Source organism: Rhamphochromis longiceps, linkage group LG17 (assembly GCF_057381845.1).
Source record: "Rhamphochromis longiceps isolate RC_006_pf linkage group LG17, R_longiceps_female_GT1.1, whole genome shotgun sequence".
Classification (NCBI taxonomy): domain Eukaryota; kingdom Metazoa; phylum Chordata; class Actinopteri; order Cichliformes; family Cichlidae; genus Rhamphochromis; species Rhamphochromis longiceps.
The window spans coordinates 2,856,036-2,873,019 of NC_140573.1; the positions used below are offsets into that span (position 1 = coordinate 2,856,036).

At 43.0% G+C, this 16,984-nt stretch overlaps 1 long non-coding RNA gene and 1 pseudogene across 1 annotated transcript; both read right to left on the bottom strand.

Annotated features, from left to right (window-relative positions):
• LOC146649069 (uncharacterized) overlaps positions 1-16,984 on the bottom strand; it is a 75,981-nt pseudogene that overhangs the window by 39,973 nt on the left and 19,024 nt on the right.
• Positions 10,494-10,892, bottom strand: LOC146649070 (uncharacterized). Its single transcript, XR_014908064.1, has 2 exons — positions 10,754-10,892; positions 10,494-10,670 (listed from the first exon to the last, which is right to left on the bottom strand). It is a non-coding gene; the product is annotated as an uncharacterized LOC146649070 (long non-coding RNA).

The window sequence follows — 16,984 nt, forward strand, 5'->3', positions numbered from 1 at the left end:
CAATGCAAGGTTCCCTTCAGACATGATGCTTGGCATTCAGGCCAAAGATTTCAATTCTTGTTTCATCAGACCGGACAATTTTGTTTTCTCAGGGTCTGAGAGTCCTTCAGGTGTCTTTTGGAAAACCCCAGAGCTGAGCCTTCATACAAACCTTATATAGACCGGTGTGTGGCTTTCCAAATCACGTCCAATCAACTGAATTTACCACAAGTGGTCTCCAGTAAAGTTGTTGAAACATCTGAGAGATGATCAGCAGAAACTGGATATAACTGACTTCAGTTTTGAGTGTCAAAGGCTGAATATTTGGTAAATTAATTTTTTTTATAATTTTACAAGAATTTAAAACAAATCTTTTCACTTTGGCACTATGGAGTGATGTGTGCAAAACTCTGAGATTGAAGATTAATTTAATTTTGATACATTTTGAAATAAAGCTGAAACACGTAGTCAGACTCAGGGAGCATCTCGCCACACATTTTTTCTTTCTCTCCCTCTCTTTATCTACGAACAAGTGATGTATTCTCTCCACCTGTCTAAGCGACACACACAGCGTACACCCCTAGTTATACACAGTCATCGATGGGCGCACTAAGGTTTGTTACATGGAATATAAATGGAGCTGGCTCCAGAGAAAAGATGTTAAAATATTTAACCAACTCAAAAAACTACAGGCAGATGTTGTCCTTTTACAAGAGACCCACAGACCTCTTAGAGGTTCGAATGAACTTAAAACACCTGAGTTTCCTAATGTGTTCTCAGCTTGTTATAATTCTAGACAAAGGGGAGTAGCAATTTTAATACATAAAAATATTAATTTCACAGAACTCGATACAGTTATAGATCCAGAGGGTAGATTCTTAATCATTAAACTATCTGTACTTGATAAAAAGCTATGTATTGTAAGTGTATATGGTCCAAATGTTGATGATCCCTCATTCTTTCACGGTTTTTTCAGTGCACTCTCTGAACACTTAGATGGCACACTTGTTATTGGAGGCGACCTCAACCTTGAGGGACTTTGGCCTATGCGATGCATGGCGCTCCCTTCACCCCAACAGTAAGGAATATACTTTTTTCTCACATGTTCATCACTCCTACTCTCGTCTGGATTATTTTTTGGTCAGCAGCTCACTGCTGAACGACATTTCAGACACTGAGATTCACCCGATCTGGCTAGATGGAAATGTCTACCCATATCACTCATGGGAAGGGTTGCCACTATAAAAATGATGGTCTTACCAAAAATAAATTATTTATTCTCAATGATCCCAACTAAACCGTCACAAGATTGGTTCAGATCTCTAGATTCATATATGTCCAAATTCCTTTGGAAAAATAAACCCCCACGTATAAGCTTAAAAACACTACAAATGACCATGTCATGGTCGCTGTGTGGCAGGCAGGATGAGGACCCAAAATGCAAACTCACGGACTCAGGGGATAAACTCAAAATCACAGCTTTATTGCTGGAAGGCAGATTACAAGAAATACAAAACTTAAACCGGGAACAATAACTAACACTCGCAGAGAGACACAGGGAAATCCACGCAGCATGAGGGAGAACGCGACCCAGAACTGAGGGAGACGCAGACATAAATACACAGAGGGTTAACGAGGGAAGTGGGAGCACACGGGGAACACAGGTGACACTGATAATCATAACAAGACACGGCAGGAGTGAACACAACACTAACGGGAGACGGGCAAAGTAAAACAGGAAGTACAGAGGTTCAGACAGGAGGAGAGAGAGCACGGGGAGAACACAGACATAACGGGCTGGGGAAAACATAGAATAAAACACAAAGAGAGACGAGGGCTCATAAATACACAGAGGGGCACACAGGGGGTAAGAGTCACGAAGGGAAAACACTTAAAGAACAACACAACAGGGCAACTCAGGAAACATGGCCTAAATAAGGAACGAAATACAAAAATACAAGGAACTAAGAATACTGGGCCCACATGGCCCAGGACCATGACAGACCAGGAATAAAGGAGGATTAGATCTACCTAACTTTCAGCACTACTTCTTAGCCAACAAGCTTCAGTTTATCTCAGGATGGCTAAAACATACCTTCTTAGATGAACCTTGGCTAGATGTAGAACAAGCACTTTGCAATAATCTAGAGATCTCAGACCTACCATTTATCAGCTCAAACATCCAACGACATGAATGCTTTAAAAGCATCAACATCAGCTCTTCTCTGACAGCATGGTGGGAGTTTCTAAAATTGACGGCGTCTTCATTAATCCCATGCAAACGTACACCTATCTGGAACAACCCTGACATATTACAAAACAATAATATGATAAACTTTTCAGATTGGAGTGGTCAAGGAATCAAATATTTAGAACATATACTAGAAGGAACAGAATTTATTTCATTTGACAGACTAGTTACACAATATGGGATCAACAAGAAAAGATTTTTAGAATATCAACAAATTAAATCCATAGTAAAAAAGAAATTTAAACCGGGTCAAGTTGAACTACAAACACCACCAAGTGTGGTTCAATTTCTTACTCTTAAAACCCCAAAATTACTCTCCAAAATATACAGAATGCTTTCTAAAACAGATGAATCAATATCACTTCCTATTGCAAAATGGGAAGCGGATCTATCAGTTAACTTAGACCAAAACTTCTGGTCTCAGATTTGCTTAAAAACCTTTCATCTAATTAGAAATCCCAGTCTTCAATTAATTCAATACAAAATATTACATAGAGTGCACTATACAGGTCATCGGATGTTCAAGAGCTTTACGTCTACCAACAACTGCTCACACTGCCAAACCAATTCACCGGACAATTATATCCACGCTCTTTGGTTCTGTCCACCAGTGCAGAAGTTTTGGTGCGAGATATGTGAAGACTTATCGAAGTGTCTGAAATGTAACATTCCAACTTCCCCCTTAGTGTGTTTGTTGGGCAGCTTAGATAATGTCACTTCAGAAAAGAATATCGCCCATATGGTTTTCACTGCCCTATGCATAGCCAAGAAAACAGTCCTCATGAACTGGAAAAATAAAAATAATCTTAATTCTAACCAATATAGAAATTATCTATTAGATTACATTAGTCTTGATACAGCCTCTGCCACCACATCAGATCAATTGCTCTGGGCTCCTTTGATCAGCTCCATCACCTAGTGGGGGTGGGGGGTCATAGTTTGGTCCCGCCTTCACTGTTGTGATTGGTGTGGGGGTAGGGACAGGCTTGGGGTGTCGGGGGGTTCCCCAGGAGCATCTTCCTTGGAGGGCTCAACCCGGGGTTGAGGTCATGTCCTATTAAGGGCTCTGTTGGCTCTTAGGTGATGGTTTCCTCGCGGCTGCGTGCAGCGGGGCTAGGGGAGGGTCTGTGCTGACGGACGTGGGTTACTGACCTGGTAGCCTGGCTGCCCCTGGGTGGGTCCGGGATGGCGTGAGGTTCTGGGGGTGCTCCGTCTCTGGGCTGGGGCCCTGACTGGTACTTGGGGGCTTGGGTCCCAGTTGGTGTGTTGCCGGGGTTGTGGGTGGGTGGGTGCATGGGGGCCTGGCCCTGGCGCAGGGTGCCGCCGGTGCATCGAGCCACCTGGGGGGCTCTTCAACTGGTGGGGGAGGCTGTTACATCTTTGCAGGAGGTCTCCTTTCTCCAGGAACTCACTCTGCAGGTGGGGGAGATATAAGAGAGGTGGAGGAAGATCTCAGCCTGGGCGTCTATTGTCTTGTGTAGTCTGGAAGATGAGTGGATGACGGGGTGCATGCAGTTTTCTCTGTGGTGGGGTTGGGTGGGCTGTCCCGGGCTCTGTGGGTCCGGGCGGCACTGCTGCACTAGGCCACGGTCCAGATGGGCCTGGGCCCCCCTTTGCAGAGGGGTTGCAGAGTATGGGGTTGCCTACTGGGGTCAGCGGGGGAGCTGGCCCCAGGGAGGGGTCACTTGCCCCTCCCTTCCTTCCCTCCCCATCTCCAGCTGCCTCCCTCTCCCCGCTCCACCACAATCACCCACACATGCAGGGCCTTGGAGTAGGGGTATGTCACCAGGGTGCAGAGGAGGCTATCCCCCCCCCCCCCGTCCCCTTCTGGCTGCCTGTGCCTCAATTTTATCCCACAACTTAGACATTCACATTACTCACACTCTCATTACACAGACATATAGGATCTTGGGGGTGGGAACGCTACACGGTTTCCAAAAGACCATCAGGGTGTACAACCTCACCCCTGACGTCGTTGCCCACCTCCCAATTTTAAATACACGTAGACATTGAGGGCTAGCAGGAGGGGCTATGCGCTTACCTGCTGCTCTCTGGCAGGTAGCTCCATGCCCTCCTGGGTTTTAAATGCACCTTAGAACACACATGTATCAACACTACATATGAGCGGGCGAGGGAGGTTTGGAGTCTTCTCTCACCCCCATTCTCTGCGGCCTGCTGGAGCGGGGAATCTGGGAGGAGAAGTTGGCCGTCCGATTGGGGTCTGGAATGTGGGGCCTCCCTGCTGCTGCCGAGCCAGGGCGGTCTGCTTCTCCCCACCGCAGGGAAAAGGGTAACACTACCTGGGTCTTAGTGCAGTTTCCCCCTCCGGGGGCAAGGGTACCTAGACCCGGTTTGTAGAGTACGCTTGGGGAGTGTGATCGTGTGTACAGCGTCTCTTTATGTCTGTCTCCACGTTGGGTGAGTGCTGAGTAATTGCATATGAGAGCATGAGGGTGGGAATGGATGTTTGTGTCTGTGTGTGCCTGTATTTCTGTGTCTATATGTCAGGTTGGGTATCAGACGTCACCTCTCTGGGGACATCTCAGGCGCTCCAAGGTTTGGAGGCCTATCTCCACCTACCACCACTTCCCCTGCCAGTGGCAGACACCCTCAGACATCGGTGCGTTGGTGGTTCTTTGTGTCCGGGGATGGGCGTCCAGGTACACACCGGCTCAGTCCTTGGTGGCTGCTTGTCGGGGCCTTTAGCCTGGGGCTTGCTTGAGCCACTTCGGCCTGTGGGCCGGGGGCACCCCACCCTGGCACAGCTGGCTGCCGGCGGAGCTCACGGGCACGTCACTGCAACTCCCCCTGGCTTCTGCTCCGCGGCTGCTGAGTGACCCCTCATCTGGGACTCTCCTCAGCTCTTTCCGGGACAGTGGCGCGGCTGCCCCTCTGTTGGTCTTCCTTGGTCTCTTGTGTTCTGAGGGCCTCTGGATGTCTGGAGTCTTGATCTCCTCCATACCTGCTTCATGCCCTGGAGGACGGGGCTGTGCCCCCCCACAACCTCTAGCAGATCATTACAGGAAGGAACCTTTTAAATACAAGCGCGTCCATGCTCACAGGTGTACACACGGGTGCTCACACACACAAACTACACCCTTTTTGGCTCCTACCGCAAAGCACACTTGTGCACTGTCGATCTTACGTGCTGCAGAATAATGTTTAATATTTAGTATTTACTGTTACATTCACATAGATCATCGTGATGTTGTTTATTATGTTGCTCTTTTTTTTTTTCTTCTGCTTGTTTTTCTCTTTTTTCTTTCTCAACAGGTGATCCAGGTGATTGATATTTGTATTTTTTGTCTGTTTGTTTTGTTGGTTTAAATTTTTTGCGCTTTATCCCCGTCCCTCTTCCCCGTTGTTTTTCTTTCCCTCTTTCTTTCTCCCCTTTCTTTTCCCCAGTCAAGTCTGTCCCGTATTTAGCAAGTGAAAATAAAATAAAATAAACAATAAAAGGTGAATCAAATGTGATAGGTTTGTAGCTTGAACCCATCCGCTGGAACGTTGAAGACAATATAATTACACTGCAAAGCAAGACACAAGTAGGCAAAGTTCTTCATGTTACTCGTGCACGGGAGAGACCGGACAGAGTGCCGTTCCATCACTTGACCCCAGTTGCTCTCGTCCGTTCTCCCGTACCACTGCCCTTTTATTGAGGTTACATGAATATGCATAGGTTCATTAACATATGACGTCTACATACACACAAAGAGTACCTTGCCTGTGTATGTGGATGTGTGTGTGTGTGTGTGTGTGTGTGTGTGTGTGTGTGTGTGTGTGTGTGTGTGTGTGTGTGTGGGTGTGTGTTACTGCTGATCAAAGGGTCCTATACGCACAAAGGCACACAACAAACATCCTTGGTCAGGAAGAGGGTAGACCCCCCCTCATCCTAGATAACACCGTGAGGAAGTCCAGCAGTTCATTTATAAACAAAAGCACTTAGACTAGAACAGACGCAACTACGTTAATCCTACCGTAAAACAATGAAACAAGGTACGACCTCTTCCCATGCTCCCAGGATGTAGGTGTGCATTCTAGTGTGGAATACACACCAAGCCTTTGCAGCCTGTTAAAGATCACACAACCTATCACTACACAATTGATTATACACCTCTAAGAATATATGGTTAAATATTTCTAAGCATAAATGACAATCAACAATACAAACTCTAACAAAATAGACCATTACAGCAAGGCTGGGATGGTCAATTTGGTAAAGTAAATCCGTTGGGCATCTTTCTTCGCCTTTAGACAATAATTCTGATGGCAAAAGAGCCAAACGGGACAGGCAAACAAAAAAAAAAAGAAACTGGATATAACTGACTTCAGTTTTGAGTGTCAAAGGCTGAATATTTTGTCAATTATTTTTTTTATAATTTTACAAGAATTTAAAACAAATCTTTTCACTTTGTCACTATGGAGTGCTGCGTGCAAAACTCTGAGATCGAAGATTAATTAAATTTTGATACATTTTGGAATAAAGCTGAAACACAAAATGTGGAACAAGTGACCTGCAGTGAATACTTTCCAAAGATCACCTGCTTTACTCTCTCTATAATCAACAGTGATTGAAACTCCATCTTCCAACTTGAGCATAAAGCGTTGATACAGGAAAGGAAACTTTTCATCTTAGGGCTATTTTGAAAAAAATTGTGAGTACTTCATGAATATTTTGAGTTAAATAATTTGAAATTAATGTGAGAACTTTGTACTGAACACAGTATAAAATGTGTCAGTGAGACAACACCTCCACCTGTGTTGGTCTATCACAGAATGCTTACTATACTTTATAAAATAAAAAATACGAACATCACAACAACTTCCCAAACGTGAAGTCATAATGCCTTATCGCATCTCAAGTTGGTGCTCCTGTGCCATACCAGTGACATTACTTTAAAGCCTGAACATTACTGACCAAGTGGGGAAGCTATGGCATTATTGTTCTGCTACCTGTCACTGGTGGGTAAACGTTTGTTAAAATTCATATCACCAGTCTAATATTTCTGGGTTCATTTTAGTACAGTAGGAGGAAGTCTATTGTACACACTCTATAGCTGGTATAAAGAAAAGTAGTTGAAGTTCTACTCCTGTACTTGTGTCATAAAAGACTAGTCAAAAAACATTGACCAGTCTTGTACCACGCTCAGTTCACAGTAAGGTCTTTTACTAGTGCTAGTGAGGTCTAGTTGGGTACAGGGGAAGTCTAGAGAGAGCTGTGTGATATTTTGTTCTTCTGAATGTGTTAATATAGTTGCATAGAGACATTTTGTGTTATCAAGACAACAAAAATGTTGTAGTGCTAAGTTAAATCAATAGCACAAGTCCAATAGTAGCGTTTAGATTTAGCTACATACATTTTCAATAACTTGGGGTGTGAAAATATTCCCAGCACTGTATCTGACCAAATTGGGGAGGATGACATTTCAGCCCATAAACTTTATGACACTGAGATGCAAAAGTTTAAAAGTAATTACCTTTACAAGGACAAACTGTTAAGGATAGCGTTACAGCAGAGTTGCTGATCGTGTATTTGTTGAAAGGGCACGGTTGGGGTAGTTTTGGTATCTGACTAAGGATGCCTTCTGGACATCTCCATGTGGTGGCATTAAAGGAGTGTGAAAGTGTGGGGAGAGACAGAGGGGCAGGCCCAGAGCATGCTGGAGGGATAACATAGCCCATCTGGTGCTGTTGGATGTGGCTAAGAAGAAGGACATCTCAGCTACTTGAAGCCTCAAGAAATTAAAATCACGCTAGTACCACTCTTCACTTCTATTATCCAGCGAGGCAGCATCACAGGACATTTCTCTGTAAGTGCCCTGTTGGCCAAAAGTTTGGCCCAACTTTTGATTCCAAGACTTCAACATGATATGAACTCAGTCCAGGAAGCAACAAATCACTTGACAACTGTCAAAATGAACTTCAAGAGTGTCACTAAGTCAGAGTACTTCATCCAACAGTGCAGTGACCACGAAGCCTCACTTTGTGACTTTTTGTCAAACAAAGCTGTTCAAATTTGATGCACCTCAAAGGAAAAGGGTACGTGGAAACTTAGTGGACCTTCTTCAGTATTCAGAACAAGTTCCTATTCCTTTGACAAGGGATGGCAGATTATTACAACCACATCCAGACTCTATGGAAAAGGATACAAGACTATATGTAAACTCTGCCCAACTGATGTTACAGAGGTGTTAAAGACAGACAAGCCATCTGTCAAAAGGGACTATCACAGAAAAAGAAGATAATTGAAGAATATGTAGTCCATACAAATAGTGCACCACTCAAAGAATGAACCTCACAGTCTGAATCAAGAAAAGGTCAAAAAAGAGATGTAACAGTTGAAAAAGTAGGGATTTAAACCTCAAGGTAAGGTACAAGCATTCTCCTGTAGAACTAAGAAGTTCCATGGCACAAGAAACAAAAAGAAGACCTGTTTCTCAATAAGCTCTATGAAAGTAACAGATGGAGCTGTGGAACTGCAATGTGCTCTTGGTAGTTGCCACACTGTCACATTTCGTGGGCTTATTTCCCTAAAACAAAAGCATTAAGACCTTGTGTTTGCAGTGGCCATGTTGCGGCAGCCCTGAAGCCTTGAACAATTCTATTCATTTAAATACATTTTTATAGCACCAAATCACAATAACATGCATGCATTTTATATTGTAAGGTAAAGACCCCACAGTATTACAGCGTAAACAGAGAAAACCCCAACAATCAGATGACCTACAACACTGTAACAGTTAGACGAGCACCTATAATGTAGACTGTGGTTTTTTCAAAAGCTCTTTTATAAAAACAAAACACACAAAGATTTTATTTTATTCTACAGTGGCTATACTGCCATATCTAAGATGTGTAACATAGCAACATGTAAACAGCTAAAAGTGTTATAATGAAAACCCAACAGTATGACAAATAATATGTTTGTGTGATCACACAACATATAATTTGACCACTCAGGTAAAGAAACAGGTAAAGATCTTTAGAAAGTAATTGGTCAAGGAACAGAGTGAAGATGGCATAGGAGAAATATTATTTCTCACATTCTTTCAGCAAAGAAGGAAAGTTTTCACAATTAGTCTGAACAAACTGAGACACAGTTGGAGTAGGTGTAACAGCATCATAAATACCAATGAATAACACAACATGCACATCTCTAACTGGATTGTAACAGAAACTTAAAAATCATTTAAATGACAAAGATGAACATGTAAATGAGTTGATCTCCACTAATACTCAGCTTTTTGACAATACGGTGTTAAATTGCAAATATTGTCATTTATCCAAGGAAAAGAGTTGTTGTAAAAAGACTTGTTGATCAACATTGTTATAAGTGGATAAAAATTAATCAAACCATCAAAAAATGTATCAGCACTTAAGGGATTTAAGGCACATGGCAAACAGGAGAGAGAGCTACATGATAATTTAAAAACGATAATGATGCTCAGAAATAAAAATGTCCTCAGAACAAATACAGTGAGTATTTAAATCCAAAGTAAAAACACGGTGCAGCGTGTGAGTTGGGTAAAAGGGAAAGAGTTCTGATAAAACTTTTAGCCACTAAGTCAAAGTCGTCATCAGTGTGTATGTTGAAATCCTGAGCTATAACGTGGACAGCTTCATTGTGAAAGTTAAAAAAGAAAAAGTCCTTGATGTCCTTTAAAAGCTATATTTAGGTTATTTAATAGAACAATAGAATACTGTACCTAAATATTCCCTGATTAGTGTGTAATTCCATGTTCCAACAAATATATGCATTCTCATGAACTTTGAATTGTGGGCACTGGTTTGTGGAAGCCACTGGTTGCCCCAGCATCTTAAAAACCGATGGTGAGATGTACAATTGCTGTTCTGCCTAATTGCATTTAGGGATGGGTATTGATAAGATTTTAACGATTCCGATTCCATTTTCGATTCTGTTTAACGATTCGATTCCTTATCGATTCTCTTATCGATTCGTTTTTTAAAAAAAGGAGAACACTAAAGTCGATTAGCTTAGAACTGTGTTTTATATCTTCTCTTTGAACAAGATAGAAATTTAGGAGTAACATGGCCTTACAAACCCAACAGTGAGATCTTAAGAGATCCAGCCTACGGCTCTTCAATGGGGTGTCACAGGGTCCCCAGGAAAAAAAATGTATATGTAAAATAATAAAATAAATATTCTCCTGTAGCAATAACAAAGTTTAACATAAATTATTCTGTAGCAATTACACAAGAATATCCAGTAATGTCCTGCCTACAATTAAACACATGCACTTACCAAAGTGAAATCGGGGGCATCTGCTGTGGCAAATGGGTGCAAGCCTTTGACCACAAACTTAGACACTGCTCGGTGACATTCGTCTATCCTGGCCTGAAAGGAGACGCTACCGGTAGACTGCAGCGAGAACTGCCAGCATCTGAGCCAGCCAGACTCTGTCTCTCTCATCATGGTTATCTAAATGCAACGCACAGTAATAGCAGGTTTTGTAATAAGGTAAATCGCGCTAACATAATGTGCAATGCTAATTGATTAGTTACCTGCAGTATTAACGGGAGAGGACGTGGAAACGCTACCGCTGCTGCTGGGTTGAGCTTCGCTAGTCCGGAGCGGATCAAAAACACGACATTCGTTGAACGCAATCGCGTGTTTTTTGAGCAAATGCTTTTGCATGTTCGTAGTGTTTCCTCCCTTTGATGAAATCTCTACTTTGCAAGTATTGCACGTTGCCCTGTTGTCATCCTTTCTCATAAAGTGTAACCAAACTTTTGAGCGTTTGTGCCGCTCAGGCGCCGTGTTTCCTACTGGGTAAAAGACGCTACTCAACGTGATGACGTCATTCGGGGCGACTGGAATCGATAAGGGAATCGTTTATAAAAGTGGCAAACGATTCCAAGGAATTGAAACAGTGGGAACCGGTTCTCAACAAGAACCGGTTTTCGATACCCATCCCTAATTGCATTAGAGACCAGCCACATGCATAGTACACCTTGTATGTTTAAAAATCACAAATAGCTCTTTTCACATATGACTGTTTACCATTAGTACATGTATATTTTATGCATCTTTTTCCTCTTCTTCATTGGTCTCCTTCACCACTGCTTTCTGCTCCATCATTTTCACCTGATCCTCTCTCCCCTCACCTCAAGCCTTATGTCCTGAACTGAAGTCAGGGCTCTAACCAGAGATGGGCTGTAATCTATGGCATTATTTTTGTGCCACTATTCTGAGTGCACGTAAAAAAAATTTGAGTGCACAAAAAAAAAGTTTGCAGGTGCAAGTGTTGTATTTTGAGGAGAAATTTATTTTGAGCGAAGAAAAGCTGAATTTGAGTGAACAAAATTCATTGCTGCGTGCAAAAAAATGTATTTCAGTGTTTGCTATTATACACACACACACACACACAACAGCAGTCCCTCTCGCTCAGTTTTTGCATTTGCGCTCGCTCGCAATGTGTTGCTCGCGCTCTCAACATTTCTGCCCGTGCGCGCTCAACTCTTTCTCTACACCGTTATATTTTTGCTACAAGACCAGCCAATCACAGACTTGGATGCCAAAAATATCTGATTGGCTGTTCTGGTCTCCAATCAGCTCGAAATGACGAAATGCAATATCCCAGAATCCATTTCGTCCCAAACTCAAACGAGGCAGTGACGGAAGAACACAGAGTGGCGGAGTTTGAAATATTACTCTTTCTGGGTCACAAAATAAACTTTTAAGAGATTTTCATGCGAGAATGGTGCTGTGTAAACTTCAAATACCTGCTCGATTCATTAAGACACCAAATATTTGCATAAGTGCTCTAACGTTTTCGGAGATGCCTGTAACCCACCAGCTGACCGCATAGCTGGACTGGCCATTGGGCACCCTGGACATTTGCCCGGTGGGCCGATGGTGATTTTTCATTTTTATGTTTGTTTTTGTAACGGTATAAACAATGAAAGGTGGTGGATTAGCCAATTGGTCATAATCAACTCTGGGCTGGACCAATTACAATACATCCGTATTGAGAGGAAAAGGAACGCGATTCATCCCGGACTTCAGCTAGAATGAAAAAAAGACACAAAGCTGGAGTTATTCTGTCTTTACGTTGCACAGCTGTCTCTTCTCTCATTCTCTCCCCTCTCTCTCCTCTTGCTACTTCAATCATGAAACTGATCAATGATCAGCTGATCGTCTGTCTTGTTTGTTTATCTCCCACTTTACGCCAGAAACAGGAAACCAGCAGATGTTGCGCTAAACAACAACAGCACCACGTTCAAGCTTGATCAGCTGTTGTTCTAATTTATTTAAAAATTAATTTCTAGTATCAGCTGATGTTTGCTGAAGCCACAGCTGTAAAGCTGCTGGTCATGATGTCGGTTTGGAAACATGAAGGTGATACAAATCATACATATATACCAACAAGACACAGTGTACATCACTGTCACAACAGCGTTTGTTTTAGTTCAAAGGCTTTATGGTTTTTCCTGTAATACCTGGTGGTGGTTTTGTCAGTTCAGCCTTTTATATTTGTTACGTCCCTCTGTAGCCCCTAATCTCCTCAATGTTTTCAGCTGGTGCTAATTGGCCACACCTAGTCAGGTGTGCATAAAAGCATACCTGAGGCAAGCTTCCCAGGGAGCTCACTAGTCTTTGCCTTGGTGGTACTAGCCATTTGAGCCAACCTGCTATGCCATTTTAAGCTAAAGCCTCTTCACACTAACACTTTGTTATCCATCTCCGTTTTTATGTTGCGGCTTTTGAGCCGGGTCGTAACAATATTATGTTTAACCCGAGTGACCACCCGGTCAGCTGGTGGGTAACAGGCATCTCCGAAAACGTTAGAGCACTTATGCAAATATGTGATGTCTTGATGAATCGAGCAGGTATTTGAAGTTTACACAGCACCATTCTCGCATGAAAATATCTTAAAAGTTTATTTTGTGACCCAGAAAGAGTAATATTTCAAACTCTGCCACTCTGTGTTCCTCTGCCACTGCCTCGTTTGAGCTTTGGACCAAATGGATTCTGGGATATTGCATTTCATCATTTCGAGCTGATTGGAGACCAGAACAGCCAATCATATATTTTTGCATCCAAGTCTGTGATTGGCTGGTCTTGTGGCACAAATAATAATGTGTAGAGAAAGGGTTGAGCGTGCAACACATTGCAAGCGCAAATGCAAAAACTGAGCGAGAGGGGCTGCTGGTGTGTGTGTGTATAATAGCAAACACTGAAATACATTTTTTTGCACGCAGCAATGAATTTTGTTCACTCAAATTCAGCTTTTCTTCGCTCAAAATAAATTTCTCCTCAAAATACAACACTTGCACCTGCAAACTTTTTTTACGTGCACTCAGAATAGTGGCACAAAAATAACGCCATAGTAATCTGATTACCTTTTTCAAGTAACGAGTAAAGTAAGGGATTACTATTGCAAAAAAGGTAATTAGATTATAATTTCTTTCCCGTAAGCACACTGCGTTACTGCGTTACTAAAACCGTGATTTTTTTTTTTTTGCGAGAGTGTCTCATGACAACGACGTAAGCGAGTGCGACGTTCGAGGCAACAGCTGTGTGCAGATCAACAATGGATCATATATCGAGTGCGGAGAGCATGTGACCGTGCAGCGTTTAAAGCGTGGAAGTACTGACCTTACTTTGAGTTTGATTCCGTAAAAAGTGACAAAAACATTAGCGTCCGCTGTGCGTGGGAAGAAAACTTCTTTTTACAGCGAAAAAAAACCCCTAAACGTCCGAGCAAGCACCGAGTGCACTGCCGCTGGAATGTGACATTCACAGAGAAACTCGCGGATCCTTCCACTGACCGCTGCAGCGCACCAGAGCAAACCTCCGCCTGCCGCAACCCTGCTTTACAGGTGAAAATAGAGCAACAGGACTGCTGAGTCTTTGATTTTATTTATTTTCTGCTGTGTTTCACTTGCATCTATTTGAAAGACTGAGTGTAAACACAAAAATATTTTATTTTATGTGCTGGAATGTGCAGAAAATAGGTTTAAATGTTAAACAAATGTCTTCCAGTCAGAGAATGTTGCATATAATAAATTTTTGCTTGATGCATAAAGTTAAAAGATTAAAACTAATAAAACAAATTTTAAAAAGACTTTTCCATTTGATTACATTTTGTATGATGGATTATGCAGAAAAAGTAGAATTGGGCTGAAAGATCTATCGCTTTGTTACCTATTCAGGTTGTAAATCGTGTTTTTAAAAAGTAACCAATTAACTAAGTAACTAATTACTTTTGAAAATAAGTAATCAGTAAATTAACGGGATTACGTTTTGGGGGAAGTAATTAGTTACTGATTACTTTTTTCAAGTAACTTGACCAACACTGGCTCTAACACATGAAAATGTGCATAAAACACACTTACATAATCATCAGGGTTACACATGTGACCCTCTAATCTGGAGAGCTGGCCATGAATTGGCTAAACAACAGCAGCTAGTTATAAGCTAACACTGTGTCTGAGTTAGAATAATATTATATTTCAGCACTACTTCTTTGCCAACAGGCTTCAATTTATCTCAGGATGGCTAAAACATACCTTCTCAGATGAACCTTGGCTAGATGTAGAACAAGCACTTTGCAATAATCTAGAGATCTCAGACCTACCATTTATCAGCTCAGATATCCAACGACATGAATTCTTTAAAAGCATCAACATCAGCTCTTCTCTGACAGCATGGTGGGAGTTTCTAAAATTGACGGCGTCTTCATTAATCCCATGCAAACGTACACCTATCTGGAACATTACAAAACAATAATATGATAAACTTTCCAGATTGGAGTGATAAAGGAATCAAATATTTAGAACATATATTAGAAAGAGCTGAATTTATTTCATTTGACGGACTAGTTACACAATATGGGATCAACAAGAAAAGATTTTTAGAATATCAACAAATTAAATCCATAGTAAAAAAGAAATTTAAACCGGGTCAAGTTGAACTACAAACACCACCAAGTGTGGTTCAATTTCTTACTCTTAAAACCCCAAAATTACTCTCCAAAATATACAGAATGCTTTCTAAAACAGATGAATCAATATCACTTCCTATTGCAAAATGGGAAGCGGATCTATCAGTTAACTTAGACCAAAACTTCTGGTCTCAGATTTGCTTAAAAACCTTTCATCTAATTAGAAATCCCAGTCTTCAATTAATTCAATACAAAATATTACATAGAGTGCACTATACAGGTCATCGGATGTTCAAGAGCTTTACGTCTACCAACAACTGCTCACACTGCCAAACCAATTCACCAGACAATTATATCCACGCTCTTTGGTTCTGTCCACCAGTTCAGAAGTTTTGGCGCGAGATATGTGAAGACTTATCGAAGTGTCTGAAATGTAACATTCCAACTTCCCCCTTAGTGTGTTTGTTGGGCAGCTTAGATAATGTCACTTCAGAAAAGAATATCGCCCATATGGTTTTCACTGCCCTATGCATAGCCAAGAAAACAGTCCTCATGAACTGGAAAAATAAAAATAATCTTAATTCTAACCAATATAGAAATTATCTATTAGATTACATTAGTCTTGATACAGCCTCTGCCACCACATCAGATCAATTGCTCTGGGCTCCTTTGATCAGCTCCATCACCTAGTGGGGGTGGGGGGGTCATAGTTTGGTCCCGCCTTCACTGTTGTGATTGGTGTGGGGGTAGGGACAGGCTTGGGGTGTCGGGGGGTTCCCCAGGAGCGTCCTCCATGGGGGGCTCAACCCGGGGTTGAGGTCATGTCCTATTAAAGGCTCTGTTGGCTCTTAGGTGACGGTTTCCTCGTGGCTGCGTGCAGCGGGGCTAGGGGAGGGTCTGTGCTGACGGATGTGGGTTACTGACCTGGTAGCCTGCCCCTGGGTGGCTCCGGGATGGCGTGAGGTTCTGGGGGTGCTCCGTCTCTGGGCTGGGGCCCTGAGTGGGACTTGGGGGCTTGGCTCCTTGTTGGTGTGTGGGCGGGTGGGTGTATGGGGGCTCAGCCCTGGCACGGGGTGCCGCCGGTGCATCGAGCCACCTGGGGGGCTCTTCAACTGGCGGGGGAGGCTGTTACATCTTTGCAGGAGGTCTCCTCTCTCCAGGAACTCACTCTGCAGGTGGGGGAGATATAAGAGAGGTGGAGGAAGATCTCAGCCTGGGCGTCTATTGTCTTGTGTAGTCTGGAAGATGAGTGGATGACGGGGTGGGTGCAGTTTTCTCTGTGGTGGAGTCGGGTGGGCTGCCCCAGGCTCTGTGGGGCCGGGCGGCTCTGCTGAATTGGGCCTCGGTCCGGATGGGCCTGGGCTCCCTTGCCCTGGTGGGTTCCAGGGCATGGGGGTGCCTACTGGGGTCAGCGGAGGACCTGGCCCCAGGGAGGGGCCACTTGCCCTTCCTTCCCTCCCCATCTCCAGCTGCCTCCCTCTTCCCACTCCACCACAATCGCATGAAGTGATTTGCAAAAACAAAACTTTTATTTACAAGAATTCCTAACTTAGATAATCAAGACAAAAACAAGATTTAATTTTGTGCACAAGCGTGGTGTCTGTGAAGTGCTGGGCTTAGGCTAAGCATGAAACTGTCAGGTCACAAAAACTGCTGAGGGTTGGAGTGGGGCAGGTGGAAACTATGGCAGACCAGGGGCACTGAAACGAAGGAGAGGATAATCAGAACGGTCCAAGGAGTTGTGAGAGTTTCCCAGTTTGATAAGCTGAAATGGCTTACATGTTCGCAGGCGGAGATAAGCTGGAGGTGGAGGCGAGGCGAGGTCTGGGCGAGTACTGAGTCCTTT